This window comes from Homalodisca vitripennis, chromosome 1, assembly GCF_021130785.1.
Source record: "Homalodisca vitripennis isolate AUS2020 chromosome 1, UT_GWSS_2.1, whole genome shotgun sequence".
NCBI classification, from domain to species: domain Eukaryota; kingdom Metazoa; phylum Arthropoda; class Insecta; order Hemiptera; family Cicadellidae; genus Homalodisca; species Homalodisca vitripennis.
This window is the reverse complement of record NC_060207.1, coordinates 231827622-231851086: the sequence shown is the minus strand read 5'-3', so window position 1 is coordinate 231851086 and position 23465 is coordinate 231827622.

Sequence of the window (23465 nt, the reverse complement as noted above, 5' to 3'; positions counted from 1 at the left end):
AGGTATGGCGCAGGAGTACTTACTGAACACACAGTACACAGTACACAGGCTGTTGAGCACAATACTGAAACTGTCCGGTTATTGTGTGGAGTGATGGATCGTGTGTAGCTGTTTGACGTCATGTAAGACTTAGGTATGGCGCAGGAGTACTTACTGAACACACAGTACACAGGCTGTTGAGTACAGTACTGAAACTGTCCGGTTATTGTGTGGAGTGATGGATCGTGTGTAGCTGTTTGACGTCATGTAAGACTTAGGTATGGCGCAGGAGTACTTACTGAACACACAGTACACAGGCTGTTGAGTACAATACTGAAACTGTCCGGTTTTTGTGTGGAGTGATGGATCGTGTGTAGCTGTTTGACGTCATTTAAGACTTGGGTATGGCGCAAGAGTACTTACTGAACACACATTACACAGGCTGTTGAGCACATTACTGGAACTGTCCGGTTATTGTGTGGAGTGATGGATCGTGTGTAGCTGTTTGACGTCATTTAAGACTTGGGTATGGCGCAAGAGTACTTACTGAACACACATTACACAGGCTGTTGAGCACATTACTGGAAACTGTCCGGTTATTGTGTGGAGTGATGGATCGTGTGTGTGTAGCTGTTTGACGTCATGTAAGACTTAGGTATGGCGCAGGAATACTTACTGAACACACAGTGTGGTACATCAGTATATTAGAACGGGATGGTTTTTATGTGAAAACACCAGTTCAATCCTTTCACTTTGTAAAATATGTTAAAAAAATCATTAAGTCGGAACTCAAGGGGCTAATACAAAAACTTGACACACTTGAAAGGAACAGGATTTCGGGTATGTGCCATCGTTATGTTACCAAAAGTATGCAACGTTTCCAGGATTGAACTCTACCCTCCTCCTCATGTGTATCCCTAATCCATAAACATGAAAAAAATAAAGTGCGGCTATGGACTCGAAAATTTACGTAACACCTGAGTATGAAGTCCAGACTGAGAGAATTAACACAAGCAATATCACTCTACAGAAGCAAAAGCTCAAACAAAACGTCACACGAATCATCGAAAGTGGAACACTGATGAGAAAATCAATATCGCCATTTCCTGCAGTTATTGCAATTACATGGAATATCATGGATAAAATTTAATAATTGTCTAAAATATAAAATAAAAATGCTCGAACTAAACAAGTTTTACTGTATCTGATCAGCAATCTATCGGTATTTATGAAATATTCGATAATAAATATGCTAGCCAACATTAGACATTAGAAGTTAAACATATACAGTAAATTAGATACCAGAAACCTTTGATGTAAGGATGATGTTGACTTAAATTGTAGTCACAATTCATAATTACTTTATAGACTGCAGCAAATAAAATTATTTTAAACGAGACATTTTCTATTGTTGTATGTACATACCGATTAAATTCTACATAACATAACTTTAAAAAGGTGAATACTTAGGAGTTTGCATTTTTATTGTTTATAAAAAAGTAATAATAAGCTCACAAACTAGTTAATGCTACTTAGTTAGGTCTGGGTAGTTTAACGAAAAGACAGTTTTACAAATTCCAAACGAGGGAAAATTATTATTTCGAGGCTCACGCAAACATAAAACATAATTTCACGTGATGTGGACATAATTCAGATTCTATGTTTAAGATATTATATTTGATGATTACTACAAAAATAGTTGCTTTTATAAATAATTGTAATACTTAATACGTATTAGAGGTATTTTCTGTAGTACGAAATATACAAACAGTGAACATATTAGTTATAAACAATTCCATCAGCAATAACTACAACTGAAGGTTACGGAAATATTCATTTCCTAAACATTGATTATGGTTACTACTTTAACAACTGCGAAGTAAAAGAATATCATAAAACACAAGACAACCGTGCGAAAATATTAATTTTAATATAAATCTAAATTCATGTTATTCTAGGAATGTGTATCTATTAACCATGTTTAATCACAGTTAAATGAGTAATAAGATAAATAGGCAATAAGTTATGAATGTAGTTAACATTAACATATAACAATACATAACAATTATACTTACAGCTCAAAATACGAAGATGAAAGTAAGAAAACGTAATGAAACTAAACCACTTTGTTGGAAATTGTACCGCATGCAGCCACCTCAAAACAGTATTCAATTAGAAAGATACCACATAAACCACATATTTAGATATATTAATATCTGTGCATGTAGCGCTTCCTATTTATTGGCGTAGAATATGTGTTAGAGAATTGTAAACTAGCTAATGCTGAAAATGTTCCATCATATGAACTACCGCAGTGTAGTTTCATATAAATATTTAAATAGCATTGACTAATTACTTGACACAGTGAATCTTCTAATTTAAGTTACTTTATAAATATATGAATTTGCTGATGTTAAGCATATTAAGATTTAATTTACATAAAACTCTTGTACCGAAAGACGATAACACATGGGAGTGGTGACTTCTGAGGTCGTAGTAATAAATACTCGAATTGCAAAGTTTACTTATAAGTTCAATTTACTCAGCGAAACTTACAAGCATCACTTTTAGTTGGTAAATTAAATGTATGCCTTGCCACGTTGCTGCCAATTAGAGTACAAGAATTAAAAATGTATATCTGATAGGTGGGCCTAAAATATTCAATGTTCTATGGAATTATGCCTACGATATTTTACTTTATAAAACTTTAAGATTTCACTTCCCTTCGCAATATGTAGACTCACAACCCGGGCGTCGGCGTCTTGGCACGAGAGATTGAAGCTGTAGTCTAAGAAGGGTTATATCTAGTCGGTAATTACTAGAAGAGGAGTAGAAGTTATGAAAGTGGTAGCCATCTAGTCAAATAATACGTAAGCTCGCCTAAAACAAATTCGCGACGGTATTAGCCATTTAATGAGACAAAAAACTTATCACGACAACGTGCTCGTCAGAGGGACGACGCCACAACTTGTATCCATTTCAATCAAGTTACTTTACTATTTTCAACTTTACTTTACGTTACATTCATTTTTATATGTTTGGCATCAAAGGGCTAATTTAATAATACGAAAATATAAATTTTACTTATGGACATAGCGCGCAAGGTGAAATCGGTCACGTAGTTGGGCTGCTACGAAGGGTTAGAATAAAATATTCATACGCGTGCCAATTGGATATTGACGGACTAACTACCTAATTAGGTAGTTAGTCCGTCAATAATTTATTTCCGGAACATTGGATGAAAAATAATATTAAGTTGTACTGGCTAACTAGGTTGTGAAATGTTGCATTATATTAAATGGAACTAACTAAAGGTACACTCTAAATAATAAAAAAATGTTTTTTTTTTTATAAACTTTATACTACCCCATATAATAAATAATTTAGCTTTTAAATACAGTATTTTTAAACATGAACTTTCTGTTTTAAATACCTAGTATTTATTATGGATGATGAATATTAATAATTTATTTTATTTTATTAATAAATATTTTTTTTTTCTAAGAACGTGAATAAATGAATGAAAGTGATGCTAATTTACTTGAATAAGAAATCTAAAAACGCACACACCTACAAAGTCATTCATTATGTGAGAGAGTTGGACCAAAACGTGACGAGAAAGAATGGAGTAACCCCCCCCCCCCATTCAATGCCAACCATTTGCTCCATTGTTAAAAAGCGTCGGCGAATGAATGATTGTGACCAACTGTTCAATGTGTGACGGATATTTTGATCTGGAAATGCTTTGTTTTTACAACAAACAATTCAACGTTGCACAATAAAAGTGGAAGTATTCATCAAAGATGAGTCAAACTGATGTCTTTGTTTTAATGATTTATTTACTTAATATGAAAAATATGTTTTTCTCGTAGGGTTCTTATCATTCTTGTTACTAAATATGTAACTACCTTATGAAAGTTTAAATTAGACAAATTACAAAATGGTCAATTATTATACAAGTGTTACACTACATCTCGTGCGCTCTTAGATTATCAAATATTGTTTTAATTTATATAAACATTTGTTCTGACAAAACATAAAAGGCTTCTAACAACAGATTATTATATTTTTATATGCGCACATTTTAATGCTTTAAATAACTTGTGGTTTTAAATTATATTGGTCTCTTAAAATTATTTGAATTAAATTGAGAGATTGTATTATTATTCTTAGAAGTGATAGAAAATCCTTCAAATTGTGACAACTGGGTTAATTTGTTCAAAGGTGGTGGACTAGCTATGGCTATTTCTTATCAATAACAAGACGGTATTTCAAAAATTCTTTGTTATAACATAATTTAAAAATAAGACTTTTTATGAAGTTTAAATATGGATTGTTAGACGAGTTCTCAAGATTTATTTTTACAATTGATTAATTCCTTATAACTAATTGTTCTTGTTTCTACAATATACTATTGTGGGAGATATTGTTGGAAAGAAAGGGCGAACAATCGGTAAACTATGGAAATAATTAGTGATGTTGCGGGAGGAGTTCTCTTTACACACAAAGATTTTAAACGCCTTTGATCTTCCTCAACCTTTTCCCGTAATTATTTCAAAACCCAGAAACTTAAATTAAAGAATTATTTTTATGTTTAGTACAGAACACTTTAAAAAGTACACAATTAAGTACAGACTAAATTATGATAACAAATGTAAAGTAATCCGATGATAAATAAATATTATTGATATGTTTTTTTAAATATATCGAATATAAATTTACTCATTGATCTAGGAGTTTTTAATTTCGAAAAAATCAACTCATTAACATTACGCAGTTCATTTATATATGGATCCTCAATGGAATTGAAAAGCAGGCCTCATATAAGTTGTCTACTAACCCTAGTAACAGCTAGGCTAGTAGCACGTTGTGTTAGCATTCATACAGTAAGTGTTCAAGAACAATAATAACTGTATAAGTATTTTCTGATTGTATTATATGCTCTTTTGTACTGTCAAACATGCACGTCGAACAACATTTCATTTTAGAGGCTTGTACAACTTGTAAAATTAATTCGAATCCGCTTACGTTGATAGAATTAACTTATTTCTCATACATCATTTCGTATAATTTTTTCATAGTGTTATAAATGCTTCAGATTTGTTTGTTTAGCTTAATTTTTTAATCATATTTTGAGATTTAAATATGATATAGAAAACATAAACATAAAATGTAAAATCGTCATTGCAATAAAATATATAGTTTGGACCATCAATTGGTACGACTTGCGCAACAATGAGCCACGTTCAAGTCTATTGTTACTCAGCAAATATCTTTGCGATCAACTGCAGTAGGCGATGAAGCTGATATCAATCTGCCAACGCATGCGCATTAGCGACTGGGTCCACCGCGCTTACAGTTCAGTGATTTTATTTGCTGTACGGATAATTTTTTCTATGACAAGGTCAAACTTTGTATTGTTGTGTACAGACAATATGCACCTCTCGTGTTGCTTCTTATCTTATCAGTGGCAGATAATAATTTACTGCGATTGTTTTCTATCGACAGTTGTGCTTGTTTTGTTAGGTAAACCTATAATAATGTCAGATAATATCCAAACCATTACGACGAATAGTTTAGGTGAATTTAAAATTGTAAATCAAGCTCCGATAATAACCTTTCAAGTGAAAATTTATAAATAAAATAATTTAATACATTATACAGGGTGATTACCGGGAAACGCATGTTTTTGACTTGCTTAGTATACAAGGAATATCGGTGGGCGACGGCCGGAAGTTGTTGCCCTGTAAAGGGGGGAGTGTGCAGTTTCAGTTGTAGCCGAGATGTGGAACCTTGAGCATCGTACGTTTGTCATGCGACGGTTTTACGCAAATGGTGAATCAGTCACTCAGACTCAGCGAGACTTTCGTGCACATTTTAGCATTGCACGGCATGGAGCTATCCCTGATCGTAACACGATATTGCGTTGGATACATAATGTTAACACAACTGGATCTTTGCTTAAGAAGAAACCCCTGAACCGGCAACGACAGTTAGTACCCCTGAGGCAGTTGAAAGAGAGCGCCTTGCAACATTTCAGAGTCCCAGCGGCTCAATTCGGAAGCGGGCATCTGCTCTCGGACTTCGCCCATCCACAGTGAGGAAGATTTTTGGTCACACATCTTAAATTTCATCCTTTCAAGCTGGCAGTATGTCATCAATTGAGTCAAGCAGATAAGAGACAACGTGTAAATTTTTTGTAACACAATGAGTGAAATTTTGGAAGAAAATTACGAAGCAATTATCCTTATAAGTGATGAAGCGCATTTTCACTTGGAAGGAGCAGTCAATAAACAGAAATTACGATTTTGGTGTGCAGAAAATTTTCTAAACGTAGCTGAGAGACCTCTTCATAGCTTACGTGTAACTGTGTGGTGTGCGGTTATTGAAAAGGAGATCATTGGTTCTTATTTTCGTTTTGAAGACAACGATGGCAGAGCAGTGACAGTGAATGCACAACGGTTCCTGGAAATGTTGGAAGAATATCTTTTGCCACAACTGCGCCGTCAACGTATAAAGATACGTAATGTTTGGTTCCAACAAGATGGGGCAACAGCCCATACGGCTCGCAATATTATGGAATTCCTTCGGCGAACATTCCCTACAAGAGTGATCTTACGTTTTGGTGATGTCACTTGGCCTTCTCGCTCACCGGATCTTACAATTCCAGATTTCCTTCTGTGGGGATTTTTGAAATCTAGAGTTTACGTAAACAAGCCACGAACAGTAGAGGAACTTAAAGAAGCTATTCGCCAGGAAATCAACGCCATTCGTAGAGATATGTTAGCAAAATCCGTAGCTAGTTTTAAAGAACGCCTTCAACACTGTATCTAATCAGAAGGCGGCCGCCTTAGAGGTATAATTTTTAAATGCTAAATTGTAAGTAATTTTATTCTGAAATTGCATATTATGTTCACTGTTTTTCAACTCATAAATACATTTTTTGCTTTGAATTGCCTGAGTACTCATTATTTGAAAAACATGCGTTTCTCGGTAATCACCCTGTATATACCGGTACCTATAATAATATTTATAGTATATTTGTAATATATTTATAAATTATATCATCGAATGGCTGATTTTAAAGAACATTACGTTGCCTGAGGAATTATTATACACTTAGCCCAAATTTGATGTAAAATACTACTAACATATTGATGTTTAGAAACATATGAGTAGCTTACAACTTGTTGTTATGAAGTCCTTTGGAAGTTATTCTGGGGTTTACATCTGTTTCAAGTAGTTACGGCTACAGCAGAAATTTCATGATTAGCGAACCGACGCTTATCTGATACGTCAATCTGTGGGCGTGCAAAAGAGACTTCCGCGCGATACCGCAGGCGAGCGTCTGATTGTTACCAGCGATAGAGACCCACCGGATGCAGGGGCGGATACAAAGAGGGGGACAGTGAGGGCACGGGATCTGAACGCGAACGCTGAATCGCCCTACACGCCTCGACCACACAGGAGCTTAAGATTAAAAAATCTGACCACCATAAAACGTATAATTTAACGCTCTGAACTAAAAAAAATACGTCCATTAAAATGTTTGCATATATAACGTACGCATTAGTACGTGTAGCCAGCCAAATTGTTTTAAATTTTGAACTGAGTAAAAATGTTTTAAGAATGTAAAACCGCTGCTTCACCCAGTGTGTAGTCCATGAACTAGTCAACTAATTCAATTATTTTGTTGTGTTTGACATTTCATCTAAAAACAGAGCACACACTCTTGGGTAAAATTCAGAAATACTAAATTTTCGAAAAGCTTTTGGTTTGAAATCCAATATTAACTTTAATTATAATTTTGTCAACTCAACACATTTAAAAAAATCTTTCCAGCTAACTTTAGTATTTTACACTAACTTGAAAATAATCATTATTTTAACCTTAAAATAAATTTATCGTAAAATTGTACATTTATAAATTTAAAAACAATTTGGTGTTTATAACTTATTCGATAGTTCAATTAGTGTATAATACCAATCAAAACACTCAAAGTGCTGAATAATTTATATAACTTGATTCATTTAAACTCAAATCAAAACTTTTATTAAAATTGCTTGTTGTAGTATATTATATTATATAATATGAATAAATTGTTAGATATTATATAATGCATAATATTACGTATTTACAACTACAGTTAATGTAACGGGTTAAAATTAAGACTTATTAAGACCGGTCATTAGTCAAGTATATGTTTTATATCAAGTGCCACATAGAAACCTTTAGAGTAATAGCCAATTGCAAACTAGCACATGGTTGCCACATCGAACAGCTCGTGACTACTGTCAAAATATGTTAAAAAGAATTAATTTGGACACAAGCCTATCAGCCTATAATGATGATCATCTGTTCAGTAATCTTTTTAACTTGTTTTACTTGAGTACAAAAAAGTCAAAGAATAATAATTTATAAATATTTAAATTTATGTCTACTTATACTATTATGACATAGATTCATACTCAAACATTTTAGTAAAAGAACATACAGTTACGAAAAATATTAACAAAGTTATGATCTTTTTCAAACTTTCCAAAACAACCACTATAGCAGTGGAATTTTTCAATTATCCCTTTCAATGAGACAAAACATATTTTTGGTACTGTCACGAAAATAACTTGATAATAAGGTTGATCACGAGGCCTAACCTTTATGAGTAATTTATAATATGAATAGTTAATATGTTGAAATTGAGTAATTACAAATTCCTCCATTAATTACAAATCCAGATACATTCTCTATGTACTGATTCTTCATAATAGTTACAGACTATTCCGTCTTCATCGTCATGGTAAGATTTGGCCTTTTGAAAGAATTCGTACTCTTTGTTAATCCTAATTACATATTTAATCCTCTTTGTCATTGCACACACATTTATTCAGAAACCATGTTTCTCAATATCCAAACAATCCTGTCTGTGTCTGTGTGTGTGTCTGTGTCCTGTCCTGTCTGCTTGTTATATTGTGTGTTTAGATTTACCAGGGAGTATTTTTCAAATATTTGTTAAAGACTTTCAACAGCTGATAAAGTGACTTTCAACGACTTTGGCTTTGGCTTTTAACTACCAAATATGAAAATTACTTTTATTGGCTACTTAAGATCTACTATAGTTGGATATTCAAGTCTCATTTTCAGGATGGTATTGATTATGCCTCAAAGCTAGGAAATAGCTTAGCACCACCACACAATGCTTATTGGCTAGTTGAAGAATACGTCATCAATGGGCTCCTCCTTCAAAAGACTTCATTACTGGTACTTTTTATAATAGATAGGTACCTCTATATGTTCAAATTCAATAAAATAACTCAAATTCCCCGTTTATTTCCACCCGTTTTACTAAAACATTTTAAGTCGTTATTCTCAACGATATGCTGATTATATTATCTTGTAAACTGAACTGAAACTAAATAATTCTGGGGTAAATATAGTGATAATTAAAACCTACTTATATGCTTGTAATATTTCATTCTTTAAATAAACGTTATAAAATCGCAATATCTTAAATATTAAAAAAATATTTATTTTATTTTGATTATAATTTAATTTTAGAATAGGATTTTATCTACTACTCACAGTAATGTAAATAAACTGAACTCAGAGTTGAAAAAACTAATGTTCTATATTTAGACAAAAATAACAATTAAACTGCATCTGGTATTTTTTGATAAAATGTAATTGACTCGCAATATAAAGAAAGATAATGTAAAACTAATTTATAAATCGTTATTATTAATTAAACATTGGAGACAATACAGACTAATTGGTTCTGTCAGAATTTGAAGAGGGTTTCTACTACACATAACTCAGTGACGTATGTTAGACTTTGTGCTCGGGTCAGTTTATCGCATAACTGGAGTGGATGTCATAACTCATGTGACAATAGCTGATCTCGTTACTGTCAGCAAACTTTCTCCATAAATCTTTACGATATGCTTAAGCTTCCATCTTCGAATAATAGTTTCTTATGCAGCAATCTATACCGAGAACACTTTGGTTTTGTGTTCCATAATTTATTATACCGAGCAGTATTACCATTCTGTGTTGTTAGAGTAAGTCAAACTAATTAATTGAAAGCTTTCTTAACAGTTGGTTTTTGACAATGCAGGGATTGTGAAGGAAATAGGATTTTCCGGAAATTTTTTATCATTCAGTGATAAAACAATTAATCAGCAACACTATGCTTCGGGATCTTCCATTTTACCTCTTCCTTAATGCAGATAACGTAAATATAAGTCGAAAATGTTTGCGAGAAATTACTCTTGATAAATCTATATACAGGTGTAAAGACGTACAAAAAAATTAAATTTAAAAACATATCGGTTCCAATAACATACAAAATGACGTAAAATATTAAATATCCTCATATAACAGATATAAAGTAAAGTTCTAGAATAAATTTTTCAGGAGGGTTTACTTCTGGGTGGTTTATACCTTCCAATTGAACCCAAACCGGATACGTTCAAAACCGATGTGTCACTTAAATCTGGGCAACTTTATAGAATCACTAACCGCAAATTTCTAGATTATGGGGTCCAAGAGTAACTCGATGGTCTAGTCTACTGCAGTAAGTAACTGTTTGGAGGTAGTGGGGTTCGCCATCAGAGACACTCAGACTACAAAAAATAGTGCACTCTAGGCGAAGAGGTATTCTCAATGGATTGTGCGGAGGGATTCGTTTTGAACTACTTCGATCTTCGCAGCCATTTATTTTTTAGATCCCTTCAGACGAACATGTCTCCAGATTTCAGGAGTTAAGTCTGAAACAGCATCAGATTTCAGATGCTCATATCAAATCTTTAATTGCTCGCAACAATTTCTTCACATTGTATGGCAAACGTCATAATTATTTTTAAATTTTTAACTTTCATACCACACTACTACCACATTCAAACTTACATAATTTTTCATACATTCCAGTCTTATTCATACTTCGCCAATCTCAACCCACTTCCAGCGCTGGAGTCAGTTATCGAATTGGGCGGTCTCCCAGTTAAACGCCAGAAACTCGTCAACGCTGTAGAATGCCTTTGACACCAGAAAGCGCTTAAGACGAGCTTTTGACGCCTTGGGCGTTTGGGCGTTTTTTCATAGAATTTGGCAATCTTTTGATGAAATGAACACCTGCCTGCGAAGGCAAGTGCTCATAAACCACCGTTCTGTGTCTTGCAGTTCGGTAGTTATCTCTGCCTCTAGTCTCATACCCGTGTATGTCACGTCCTCTGGTAAGGGCACATTTAGACAAACAGAACAAAGATGTTTCTAAAATGTAGAGACTGGGAGACCTGTAAATCCCTATCACAATTAATGTTGACCTGTTAGTTTTTACTTTTACTTCGAAATCTTTCGCGGTCGTTACTTTGATTGGAAATTTTGTGAAAACTAAATTTTGTCTCAGAAAAATTACTACACGACCTCCTTTGGAGGTCTGGCGACAGTACGCTTCTGTCAATTTGTAATTTGAAATTTTGCATAGTTCAAGGTTTTCTTTGTTAAAAACCGTTCTCGGTTACAACGAGAATGTCTAATTTCAGCTCCTCACATATCAGCTGAATTTGCCGATTTTGGTCTGTCAATTTAGTCCTTTGCTGTAAAGTGGGCTCCCTAAAAAAAAACTGATTCTTATTTTAAGTTTGCAAGAGCATCCTTTGATCTGCAGAATGTCAGGACTGGGGAAGCGTTTCACGGCGTCCGCGTAGGAGACATCCTGTACGCTAGCTGGCTGTTCACGGGTGGTCGCCGACTCTCCTCGGGCAGTAGCGGTCGTTGGCATGTTGGCGGTGGTTGCAGCCGTTGTACGATGATTCTCCTCTCATCGCTGCCACGATCATCCCAGCCAGTAACCGTTTGCCCCGCCAGGAGAGACGTTGGCCGTGTCTAATGAAATACCTAGGGCCGATGGCATCAAAAGATTAGCATTCTAAGATTGTGTCTACCAGCTAGTTCCTCTATGTACGTATTCACGAGCACGGTCTGATAGTGGACAGGGTGGTTGGGGTCCAAATCGTGGCGGTGCGGCAGTGTGGTGAGGATGATCTCGGCGTTGGAGGATCGAGCAGCGATGTACCCCTCCAGATGGCGGTAAATATTCTGCTGCTCGCCTACTGCCAGGTCGTTAGTTCCGACGATCAGCACCTCGCAGCAGGGCCGGGGCTCAGATGACGTTCGAGCTGGACTCACGAAATCCTGGAACCGGCGCCGGACACACAGACGCCGTTCACCACGGTTGTAGGGCGATCAGTTTTTAACGAGCCCAGCGATGTGTCGGGCATGACGGCATGCTGCATCGTATGAGGAAAGTGAACTGGAGCTAAACTGAGCATTTGCATAAAATCAGCCCTTCCCATCATAGGTGCTTTGTCCTGTTTGTTTAGATCTATTTGTAGTTTCTACCCATTACAATTCTCTTGCCATATTTGCCTATATTATAAAAAAAAAATTATAGTATACAATCGAAAACAGCAGTGTGGTAAAATATATAGTATTTGTACCCCGAAACGTTGAACAAATAAAACTAAATAAATGATTGTTAGTATTTTACTGTCCGACCCTAAGTACTCTTTATTAATTTTCCATTCATAAAAATAGTGGCCTAGCAGTAATCCATTCCCAAAAAAGTAATCTTTGCAGTGAAAATTCTCCAGCATTCAAATTCATATATAGAAATTGTTCAGATTGAATTGATATGAAGTATATTGTTATAACTGTGACCTTTTTACGTCAGTGTTTTCAAAAAGAAAGGTAATATAGTTTTGATTCCATAGGTCTCACAAGTTAGAAACAATAATTTAAAAAAATTAAGTTCTTGTAGTATTTGTACAAACACGATGCTTATATTAGATTCTGTAGAAGTTTTCGTGCTTACTTATGACGTCATAATGTATTGGCCCACCAGGCAGGCAGGGCTTGCCTTGCAGTACATAAATTAAGCTTAAGGAAAATTGAGAGGCCTAACACTGCTGCCGAAACGCCATGAATTGTTACTGAATGCTGATTTCCCCTGGGGTTTGATCGCGTTTAACGCAGTTCATCAGCCTTCTTGTTGCATTTAAGTAAAAACTACACCATGCTGCTTTTATTAATAAAACTAAAACGTTCACATCCTGGTAAATCATTTAAAGTTATTTACTTGATACTACGTTCAAAGAATGTATAGTTAAATTTAATTTCCTCTATACATTTTTCAATAAAAGTCTACAACATTTGGTATTTTTTAAATTTGTATGTATGAATTTTTTAAATTTATTTTTAATCCAATTTTGTAAATAAGTTAAATTATAATGAGCACAATGTTAAGAGTGTAGTCTCGAATTACCCATTCTTAAAAAGTGTTTACTAATATAATATTATAAATTACACACATTAACTTATGCTTTATTCTGAAGTAAACCGGATTTTCCGGACATTTTTCATCGTTCAGTGATACAAAAAATCAGTACCATCGCGTTTGAGGTCTGCAATCTAATCTCCTCTTCAGGTAAATAACTAACCTAACACATAAACATTAACTATCATTACAAACTAAATTAATATAAACAAATCATACCAGATCGTTGTGACACGCGTAACTCAAGAATCACAACCACCATGTTGTGTGTCAACTCCATTTTCTCTAAAACGTGCATTCAATAAAAAACTAAACACAACACTAATGATTAAAACTGAACTACAGAATACAGGTCTATAGGTCTGCATTCGTCGATTAACGATGTCCCTTTTTTCCGTTGCTATAATCGTGTATTACATTGTAATGTCTAAAAAATATACTAGAAAAAAAACATTCATATTCATCTATAGGTCTAGAATAGGGCTTAGTTAAAGGGACTGTTCTAATCCAATCGATCTTGAGTAACAGCACGGTGTCAGAATGCCATCCCCGTGGAGATGTAGTCTGAATCCCCTGGGAATCAGTTGGACTAGGACAGCCCATCGATCCCTTACGTTCATTGATATAAATTACTGGGTATTAGTTGGGGTCATTAATTGGGACACATGTATGTATCTGTAAAAATATATTTTCAATCAGATATATCCTTAGAAGAGTGTCTTAAGTTAATTATCAATAACTACTATAATCTGAAACTATTGATGTGTTGATACTGATTAATAAAATCTGAAATGATAAACTCAACTTATACTGTATTTGAATAATCATGATATGTCAAAGCGTATAATGCTTTAAACAAGATATTTTCTAATGTTTCATTCAATGCCTAGTTCATCCCAAAGACATATATAAAATGTCATTTGGTAATAAAAATAGGTAAATTTATCAACTAAACTGAGTGGTTATAGTGCACAAAAATATGCAAGTAGTTTTCGTCCGAAAAGTATATTGATAGTAAAACCATTACTGATGGAAAAAATGATTGACTTTCAGGGTTCATATTTACTATTCTAATTAATACAAGAGAGAATTTTACCATAATTATATGTAATTGATGTATATACAATGAATACCAAAGAGGATCACCCACGCTTAAGTTTTGGAACATTTTCAAAACAACTGTACATATGCTATCATAGTTTTTAGTTGTTTGCTCTAAAATTAATTTGTCGTGGAGTAATTCTTTAAAATTTGACTCATATATTATCGTGTAGCAGAATTGCAAATCAAGTTGCTCGAGAAGATCAGTGTATACAAAACACTAAAGGAGCTGTAGATCCCAATACTTTAGGAATACTTTATTAAGAATATCTTCCCAAAGTATTAGCCAAAATAGTATTGTAATCTAGCGTGAAAGCTGCAAACGCTTATATTTATTGTATTATATGATTTAATCTCCTTCTTTCTCACGTAGGCACTTTATTATTAGGATCCCAAACTTATTGTCTTAATGTGTAATTCAGTGAACCCTGTTTTAGACCGAATCGAGATATATGTATAAATAACTGAGCAATGTTGGCCAGCAGAACGTATGTCGGCACCATACGTGCAAATGCAATCTTTTGTAACGTTGTGTTGTGTTTCGAAGTTGTATTGAACAAATGTCATTACATTTGTCGTTAGAAAATTAATATTTTGACTTATTAAAGTCTTTGGTTTGGGAATGACGATAAGAACTGGATACTAGGCTGTGTGTCATCCACTAAAGTTGGGTTTTATGGGGGATATTGATGTAGATAAGTTATTATTAGGAAAACATCCCAAACTTACGTTTATTTTTTATGTGTAATTCAGTAACCCCTGTTCTAGAACGAATTGAGATAAATATAAACAGCTGAGAATTGTTGGCCAGCTGATCGTATATTCGCAGTTCTTCGATTGCAATCTTTTGAATGTTTTTGAATTTTGCTTTGAATGTGTTTCAAAGTTTTATAAAATAAATGTTGTAGCAATTGGTAATCTTGCATATTGAGGTATTTGTTATAAGAACGACGATATGTTTCTGATATGTTTATGCAAACTATGATCTGTTGCAGCTATATAATTAATAGTCAGGTTTGGGGCACGTGACTTACTCCTGAAGTATTTATTGGTTGTTATTTGTTATTTGATTGTGATCCTAAAAAAGTAATATGTTAAAGTATGTTACTAGGTGCGTTGTATTAAATTATTTTAGTATCTGGATTGTGCTATTTTTAATACATTAAATTCCACTATATGTGATTTTGCTACTTTCAATATGTTACGGCAAAACAAGTAATACCATTATAAACAATAAGTAAATATTATAATTTTGTTTCACTACATTTATTTTTACAGCTACACAGTCCCTGAAGCTGTATATATTTAAAGCAGGTTTAGTTAATTCAACCACAATGTACAATAGCATTCCACTCGGAATACAAAAGGAGCAGTTGATGTAAAGACAATGTAAAATAAGTGATGTCGCAGTGCAGATACTAAGCACAAGGGATGGTTTCCGAGTGTCTTTGTTCTCGGTTTAAACCTTTGTCAAGTCGTCTTGGGAGGTACCGAACTTTCACGTTTATAGCAGACTTGATCAAACTTCCTAAATCTATTGACCTTGCGTGGTGATACCTGAGATAATTCACTCGCAACCCATTTTTCCTCATTAGTGTAGTAAGAATGTATAGGGCAAGATAAAATGTTATGTAATGTTTTGGATGAGATTAAAAAAGTAATTAAATACGTATTATTAAATACGTATGTGTTTGTAAATACGTATTACCTCCTATAAAATAATTTGTCTAGTGATACCACTATTATTTGTACTGCATACTTTTCTTAACTATTAACGACTCGAAACTATGTCATTAATTATATACTACATATAACATAACATGTATAACTGATAATTATATGAAAACTGTTTAAGCTATGACAGAGTTACGGCTTATTTTATAAATGTGTATATAATAATCGTACACTGATGTTAATTTCTTTTTTTCTAACGGTAAACCAGTTTACACATAATAATATAAACTACAAACAAAACAAGATGAACATTCAATATCCAATAGTATGCAAAATAAATATGCAAGCTCAGTGAATCTTACATGCAATTATAACTATAAAATACTAAGTGCTGAATAAAACTCAATAATAAATACAGCAACGTGCAATATAAAAAACGTAACTGAAATAAACTATATAAAACAACAAGTCACAGAGACCATGGAAAGACTTACTATATATGAGTGAAAATGAGCTATTCAGTAATAAATATATTAATACTAATAAATAACAAAAAAGGAAAAAAAACACTCTGTCCTATACACTACTAAATAATTACAAGAGAAGAAAAAAAGTCTAGATATTCTAATATTAAATGATATAGCAATAAATAATTTATTTATTATAACGAGCTTGAATGGTAAAAAGTTAACCAGAGATAAAACTAAAATAAATTTTTATTTAATATAATATTTAGATATTCAATCCAGAGTAAAAATTGCATTCTAAGATGTTTCCAATCTCAAATCTCGAATTTGTAAAGCTGATTCCAGTGGAACGTTTTGCCATAAGGTCGTATTGTGGGTTATAAGTAATAAACAACGTATGTATAATAATAAAATGAAATAAGTATATTAATATTTATAGTCTACTCAAAAAAATTATGAAACATATTTTTTACTCAAAATATAATATAGTTGTGTCAGAATAATTTTGAATCGGGAAATTTTAATAATAATTTTGCATTTATAACATCAAAAATACTTTTTACTTTTTGATTTATACAGCAGTTGACAGCGGCTGAAAGCCATAAACACTGCAGTATATAAATATTTACTAGAACAGCAGACGGTGAGTAACACGTTTTCATTTCCATTGTATTTCCTCTAACAAAGAAGCAGGAGCGGGTCGCTGTTACGGATCCCATTACTTCCATCCGCTGACAGGTTATTCGGAATCGCTTCTGAAATTGAACTATAAAAATGCCTCTTCTACATTGAGAGCCGTCCCTGCGTAACCTTCGCGGTAATCTGTTGCGTGTATTACCACACGTACAGTTCGATTTTGAATTTTTCCTCAGGAAAGCGTTCCGTTTTCTAAATAAAGGAGAACATACCAGAATCTTAAATGAAGTAAATCCTTAACCTTTAGAAGATCTATCTCGACCTTTTGTGATCATAGGAGAGTAGATAAACCCTCAAATCTGTATCTAGCCGAGACTGCCAGTGAGTACTTGGTAACGGATGTAAGTAAAGTAAACATGTCTTATTTCACCAGACGAAGTTAGGGCTGAGAGGGCCTCTCTAACACAACCTGGGGTCCAACGATTTAAAGATGACTTCCGAATCGCCACCAACGGCCGGGCAGGCAGGCTGTTTACAAGGACAGGAGGCAGATGTAGAAGATTCACCTAGAGAGGACCGGTAGGTTGCATGGTATACAGAACTGGTGGACTGAATATTCAAAGCCACATAGTCCAGTTACCGGGAACCAATTTGGTTACTATAAGCACAATACTTGGCTATTCCTTCAAATCGATAGATAATTTTTTCCCAAGAAAGAAATCGATAAAGAAAGTTTTCCGTAAAAACAAAACGAAAAGGACATTTTCTCTAAGAAAGATATAGATAAGAACATTTTCCGTAGGAGAGATAAGGAAATTTTCCGTAAAAAATAAATCGATATAGAAATTTTCCCTAAGATAGAAATCTATAGAGACAATTTTCCCTAAGGTATAAACCTATAGAAAAACTTTTCCCTAAGAAAGAAATCGATCAGTCTTAAATCTGAGTTAGGTAGTTACATACCGACTTAAAGTGGCGACTGCTTTCCTCTAGTAGTCTGCGGTGATATAATATTTGTTTTGTGGCCGACGTTCGGATTAAGTGTACATGGGTAAAATCAATATAATATCAGAACACATTTCTTTTCATATTTTTTAAATATGAAGTATATCTATTGCTTAGGTCGTTAAGCGGTAAACATACGTAAAGAATACTACGTTTTCAAATTTCCTGTAGTATTTGTAGCGGGAAGAGGTAACTATATAACGCAATAATAAACATAATACATGTTATTTGTGAACATACTATTTAATTGGGCTTTTAATATTCTTTTATGTGATTGGTGGTTAACCAACTGAAATGGTTCAGTTACCTCTTATACTCCCCTGTCAGTAAAAAATTTGCAAAATCAATAAATATTACGAAATTACTCACAAGCTGTGAAGAGACGTCAAAGTTATATATTAAATCATGCAATTGACAACATTGACTTTAATTGAAATTTACAGTTTTCTGATCAACACATTATAATCAGTGCGTATTGAATGTTTGCGATTCTTGTAATGAGACAATTAGGTCTGAATTAGTTTACGAATACAAAAAAGTTTTATCCGTCAATGAATAAAAATATAATTAGTTGCCTCTAAATAAACAATATTGGTTAATTAGCTTCTTATTTAAAACGATAGTCCCAATTTCAAAGGGTGAAAATTTATTAAATGTCAGAATACATATTTCGCACCCAGTGAGTTGATCAAGTTTGAGTATACGGTAGGAACGACCCTTCAGGGAAATTGTAATAAATATAAATTATGCTTAATTAAGGCTGGAAAAACATATAACACCTTTCGCTTCTCATCTTACAAGTTATCATGGTTAACACGACATGAAATCATTTAAAATATATTCTGCTCTGAAACATTAAACAATTTTGTGTTTTTTAAGGGGAAAAAACTAAAATATATTTGTAACTTTTCAATTCTCGTCAATCTTAACTAATAGTTTTGGCTGAATGTTTGACAAGAAAGCATGTTCAAATATTTAGATTGTCGTGCAGTACATAAAGCGTTAAAAAATTGTAATTGACTCAGTGAGTATATAACTATTAAATTGAATTCGTAATCTACGTCAAGATCTTAACATATACAGAAAAATGGTTTGTGCAGATTTCACTAAGTTTATCTTGACAAATGTCTTAAGCTGGAGAGAGTTCCAAATGTGTTGCATTACTAGCGTTCAGTCAGTTAGCAATGCAGATTAGCTTTCCCGTCAAATTAACCAACTGTGAAAATCAGCAGAAATGGAAATGAATCCATTAGCCCCCGGCAAAATTTCAAGAATGTTTTGAACTGACTTACAAGTTGCGTGCTTGACAGTGATTATTACATTAGCATGGTAATACGTTATATTGAAATACCTAGAAAACTTTGCTATATCTGCTTTCTTAATAAGAACACAGTATTTACTTCTGTAAACAATTGGATGAGCGTGTAAGGTTTTGTAGGGTTGGTTTAGTTTAAGATTAAGTTTGTGACATACTATGAGCAAGGGTTGCTGTGAGAGGATTTAATAATAGGTTAGATTGGCAGTACAAATACCCTCAAATGAACCAACACATTTATTTGTGACAACATTTCATTAATTTGATTAATTGATTGCGTCAATCGACATATTAAACACAAACCTTAATACCTTAATACTTTGAAAACATGTTTGATATTAAATTATTCATTACAATTTATTTTAAATTTAATTCATTATAACATTTACTAGTAATTTTGTAGTGTTGCAATAATAATGAGTTCATGGACTAACATGAGAAACTTTCTTTAAAATAGCTAAACATTTACATAAATTTACATTTTCGAAATTGTGAACATTTAAATAGATATGGAATTGGAAATGATTAATGAACCCTAAAATATACTAAGTTCTTAAAATTACTTACATTTTATTTCACATCACACTTATTACGCCTAGAGATATTTTTCCGCACACGAACACAAACACTCCCGAACTTCACTTTTCGAATTCCCGGCCTCGACTTCCACCTCTCCTCCTTGTTCTTCAGTTTTGATGTTCTTCTCCCGCCAGCTCATTGACCACGCCTCTGCCAAATCTCTCCATCATAATTGGTGAGTAACAATTTTCCATATCAGCATGGCTGTCCCTTACATTGTCGCACGGTTTTTACAAATAAGCATTTCCTGTTTGTTCACCATCGGCGTCTGGGCGGATGTGCGTATCTACTTACATCCGGAGGATGTTTGTCTCGAATTGCAATACGAGACTTCCTTTCCAGCAACTATCTGTACATCTATTCTATGAATTTTATTTTACTAATAATACATATGTCTTACATTCCCCTGGCTTAATGACGATTCTACCTACGAATCGTACTTATAGTCTAATTAAGGTTATCCATTGGGTAGTCACGTTCATGTACTGTAGGCTTCAGAAATTTTATTTTGATGTTATTAATGCGGATGAAGTAGAGGGCTATAAAAAGAAGTAGTGTTATTATAGAAGTCCAGGCTAATAAAATGTACAAAATGAGTTCCATGTTGTTTACTATGTTTTTGTCGTCGTGCTTTAGCTGGAAGTGGTGTTGTCTTTGTAGATTGTGAACAAAACAGGTGAATGCGCAGGTAGCTCGGAGAGTAGGTAGTGTTGTTGTGTTGAGAATGCTGTGTAGACATCTTCCTTGTTGTCTGCCAAGTCATGTATTTGGTGTTATGTCGCAATGTCACAACACCATTCGAAGAAATCTCCGACGAACGTGAGCGATCTTCTGTTTCTATCTGGTTGCTGTCTTTGGATGAATGGGAGGTGTTCTGCTACCATTTGTTGATGTATGAGGGTTTGTAATGTGGAAAGGTTGTTCTGTATCTTGAAATAGGTTTGGGAGTTGTTGAGGTTTTTAGGGCAGAAATTTAAAGAGGGTTCGTTTTTAGGTAAATTTTGCTGTGTGTTGAAAGGAATTTGTTATGTAATAGGGATGGAACTGATATAAGGTAGTGTTTGAGGCATTGGAGTAAAGTACGCTCCTGTGAAGATTTGTACTAGAGGCTTATTGGGTTCTTCTATGTTGTGGGTTGATGTGCTGGCAAAGGTGGTCAAAAGAGGCATGGCAAGTGCTGTCAGTAGTAGTAGTAGGAAGTGCTGTAAGGACTTCATCTGTCTCGTGGGTGGTCGGGACGGTTAGAGTGCTGTAGACTGGTGTCTTGTAGATTGGTGTCTTGTAGACTGGTTTCTCAGGTTGTGGTTGGTTTTTCTGGTGTCATAATTCTAAAACTTAAATCTACAGGTTACATATACATTTTAGTTTAATATTTTATAATTAATACATATTTATGCCTAAGGTTTTTATTTACAGAAATCTTTGAATGACCTCTCGATGGTGTGTCGTATTTCCCTAGCTCTATGTAATAATATTTACTAAGCATCTTGATCTCTAGTGTTCTTAAATAAGGTTCGATATTATGTTAATTTATTATATTACAAAACGATACTACGCACCTTTGTTTCTGAGGAATATGTAATAACCCTTCTTTGTGCTTATTGTCCATAGTCATTATTATGATCATAATATATGTTGCCTAATCAAGGCTGTATAGTTTGTTAATGAGCAATATTGCTGTGCTAATACATACTATGTTAAATATATGTTACTTTCCTTCAATGTTAGATTAGCTATGTAATAATTAAACATGTTATATAAGTCATTTACATGTCATATATTGAAGTATTTGTTTATCCTAGGATTATATAATATAGAATATGTATGTCTCTTTCTTTGAGATGCATCTCAGGAAAATTGAGTCCTTGTAGGGTATATTATGTTAACACTGCTATCTACTAACTTAAATAAATATGATATATGTAGTACACTTTATCATATTTTATATTCTTTATTACTAGGCTATGTATACACGTATCCCTCAGGTAAGTATAATATGTACGTTGTGTCAAGTTAGAGTACGCTTTGTTACTGTAGTAAACGAGTACGTGGGAAACATTACTTGCATACTAAGCTGTCTGAACCACCAGGGCCCTTGGCGACCCAGACCGCTGGTACAAGGCAATGCCCCCTAGTCATAGTCACAACATAGTCGGTGTAGTATAGCGTGGGAAGTTAGTTGAGTTAGCAGAAAACTTATCTGCCTGGGAGACATACCAGAGTCACGGTCAAGTCTTACTAGCCAGTCTAAGTACGGTTACCGTGGGTTACAGGCTCTGCTCGTGTCGTGTCGTGTGTGCTGTGTTAGTGTCCTGTGTATTGGGATTATCTATACCAATATCTTTGGTACGTGTAACCTATCACTTAATCACTAAATTACAGTAAACCTCACATTAAAATACAAAGTTAGGCGTTTTAATTTTCTAAAACTTTTATGTCTTTATTCTCTATCGTTTTCCGACACAACATCGAGATTTTAATATACATTTTTATTTCTGTTAGACTTACTTCAGTGACTCTCAAGGTTATATAACGTTATAATGAATCATTCAAACCGTAATCAAGTTAACCGGTCTCTCAACTCCTGGAGTATAATACCTATTCTTTAAAGCGATTCTTACGTGACTATGTGGTAGCTTTTTAACCTCATATATTATGAAAGTATTGCGAAGATACTTTTCACTCTCTTCAAATTTTTCTACAAGGCAGTGAGTGCATAGTGATGTTCATGAGAAATATTGCATATATTATTCTTGAATATTTTATTATTGCTCAAGTCCCTTCATATTTGTTTTATATTCTCTTATAGAATAATTTCATTCTAGCAACATGTATGTATTCTAACAACCAGTTCTGTTAACCTTCCCCTGTGGTAAATTTCTACTGCATATGTCACTTCGTTAATTTTTTTCTTGACAACGAAAGGACCTCTAAATGGTGTTTGAAATTTACTATATTTTTTTGTGTGGTCTTTCGGGAAATGGACCAAGACTTCATCGCCGGGGTTTAAATCCAAATGAGTTTTGTCACGGTCAAAGTATTTCTTTTGCGCTTCCTGGGCTTTTTTCATGATTTTCGGCATATCTTTGCGTATTTGCTCTAAAATTTCTATATTTTCCAACACCATTTTTTCGGGATTAACCTGTAAATATATACAGTCAGACGGTAAGTTAGCTTCGTAACCAAACATGAGGTAGTGCGGTGTGTAGCCTGTTGAAATGTTTACAGACGTGTTGTAGGCAAATGTAACTATTTGTACATATTTTGACCAAGTTTGGGGTTTTTCCACAACGTAATGAGATATTGCCTTTATTAGCGTGTGGTTGTATTTTTCAACCGCACCTTGTACTTGTGACATATAAGCAGCGCCTGGCCTTTG